Source organism: Pinus tabuliformis, chromosome 7, assembly GCF_031772625.1.
Source record: "Pinus tabuliformis cultivar Carrire ecotype Pingquan chromosome 7, CPIR1, whole genome shotgun sequence".
In the NCBI taxonomy this organism is placed as follows: domain Eukaryota; kingdom Viridiplantae; phylum Streptophyta; class Pinopsida; order Pinales; family Pinaceae; genus Pinus; species Pinus tabuliformis.
This window is the reverse complement of record NC_142293.1, coordinates 1,646,542,962-1,646,545,519: the sequence shown is the minus strand read 5'-3', so window position 1 is coordinate 1,646,545,519 and position 2,558 is coordinate 1,646,542,962. Positions and strand designations below refer to the sequence as shown.

Genomic DNA, 2,558 nt, shown 5'->3' with positions numbered 1-2,558 from the left:
ATAATAATGAGAAACTTATTAGAATTGGAATAATCTCAAATCTCTAAGAAATTGGTGGGCGAGGAGCAGTCGCACGAATCTAATTTTTTTAATTTATTAAAAGGAAATGCAAACTAACAAGTTCTTTAATACACTATTGCTATTAATAAACATTAAGACTAAACATATGCAGAACATATTCATTTTACAAACAATCTAGACCTTCATTAAAATAAAAATAAAATGTTAACACCTTAAATTAAAATAAGAAATTGTTAATAAAATTAATATGGTTTTATAATTCATATTACAAATAATAAAATTAATAGAACGTCATAATTCCAATCAATTTCAGAATTTGGTCACTACCCATTATTGGCACTAATCACAAATAATAATATATAGCTTCTGCAAAATTGTGTACCAGTCAAAGTATATGGAGTCTACAATGTTTACCTGAATTACTGGAGAAGGTAAAAATATAGAGTAAGGGGGCATAGGCATGAATCAAGAGCAATTATTTGTGAAAAGCAAAACCAGAATATAAGTCTTTGAATATCATTTGTATGGTATTGAATGATGCTGAGCAAATGCTTTTTTTTTTAAATGTTACAATGAAAGAAGTTTATTTCAAACTTTGAGACCATGTAAATGTTTTTTCGAAATGTTACAACGAGAATATTTTATTTTGAACTTTGAGACAAAAGAATAATCAGGTAATTCAAACAAATTTCTGGGAAATAATTTCATACATATTCTTGCACATTGCTTTCACTTATGTGTGTCATAGCTGTTCCCAGTTACAGAGAAACCCAATGAAGGGATCAACTAGCTGTTCCCAGTTACAGAGAAACCCAATGAAGTGATCAACTTCTCTGGACTTCCAGTGTCCCCAAACGGAGCATTTGGTTTGTATGTAAGGTGGATTAAAGGAAAGGTAATTTACCTCCAAGGTTCCTTGCTTTTCATCTTCGGAACTTTCCTCCACCCAGGGCTCAGCACACTTCAGGTGACATTACTTGTCCTATAGTATTTTACCAACTAGTACTTCTTTCAGACAGGAGGAAGAAACAGACATATGGCTAGCCTGCCAAAGAAGAAGGAGAAAGAAGAGAGTTATATGGCTAGCCTGCCAAAGAAGAAGGAGAAAGAAGAGAGTTATATGGTTAGCCTGCCAAAGATCAGATCATGAGTTAATGGAATCGATCCCTAAAACACAGAAAACAGAGGAAAACCGCAACATTGCTAGAGTTATCTATACCTTTATTCCGCATTACAGGTCATAACAAGCACCTCTATGAACAAAAAGTGCAAGAATTTTGCATTTTATTGAAAAATTGCAGCTAAATATAAATTTCTGCACGGAAAATAACCTTATAAGCTTATGGAGAATCGAGGTCCAAGGCACGCAGTTCTTCCCTTGGTGTCTGTAATCTCCATTTCAATGCATCTACATGCTTTCTTCTTGTCTCTGTTGGGACTTCAAAAAAAACTGACAGTAATATGCAAATAAGCCGTTCAAAAAATACCAACAAACTTCAACAGAAGGTAAAAGATACCTGAAAATTTGAATGAATGCAAGTTGCAGAGATTATAGGTGTCTTCGCTGAACTGGATCTTCGTGCTCCTGTAGCTGTTCAGCTGCACAAGAAAAGATCTTGGTGCTCTTGTAGCAGTTCGGCTTCACAAGAAAAGAGTTTTCTGCTTCACGATCTCCCATAATACCTGCCCTGGTGCGGCTTTCGTAGTCTGTGCAGCTACACAAGGTAAAACCCTATCTATATCGCTCAACAAATAGGAAAAAAAATGGAAACGGGGAAAACCTAAAATGTATTGAATGAAAATGGAGAAAACTCGATGCGGTGCTCTGCTATGCCTCAGCGTCTTGCCAATGAATCCTTGCTGGTGCTCCTCGGCAGGACTTTTGAGTATCAATTGCGGAGGGAAAACAAAACATGCTGTTACTGAAGTCTTGATCATTGAATTTCTCAGCAGGAGCGTGATTTGTTTTGCCTCGCAACCGATACCGAAATCCTCTGCCCAAAGCTTTAATTGACAAGAAAAGAATAATATGAACACGGGCACAGAATCAGCGACGAGGGTCTAGCTATCAGTAGTAAATCAACGATATGAAATACAGGCTGTCAAGTTCCTTCAATGAATTTATACCCAAATTTCAGAGATTTTGCGACCCCATCGGATGAGTAATGCAGTTAAAGAACTTTGCTCGAAAACTAAGCAGAAGCGATTGATGTGCTTAACCAAATATCGGTCCCGTTTTCATCCTTCCAGATACAGAGCAATACTAATTTATAAAGAAAATAAACCTCATATCCGCACTCTCTGCTCAATCGGCAGCAGAGGGCTTATTCAATTTCTCGGCCTAAACCCTTGTCTCTCCCATCCATTTTCCACAAAACCTCATATCACCAGTCTCTGCTCAATCGGCATCAGAGGGCTTGTTCAATTTCTTGGCGTAAGCCTTCGTCTCTCCGATCCATTTCATCACTTGCGGCCTTATTTCCCCAATACATTTTCAGATCAGACCACACCTTTGGGGACACGGGGACAGAGGGTTT

The 2,558-nt window shown here is 37.3% G+C and overlaps 1 long non-coding RNA gene across 1 annotated transcript; it reads right to left on the bottom strand.

Moving 5' to 3' along the window:
* Window positions 1-654: 654 nt before the first annotated feature.
* LOC149254715 (uncharacterized) lies at window positions 655-1,645 on the bottom strand. The gene is made up of 3 exons (XR_016266308.1): window positions 1,539-1,645; window positions 1,353-1,459; window positions 655-1,066 (listed from the first exon to the last, which is right to left on the bottom strand). It is a non-coding gene; the product is annotated as an uncharacterized LOC149254715 (long non-coding RNA).
* Window positions 1,646-2,558: the final 913 nt, after the last annotated feature.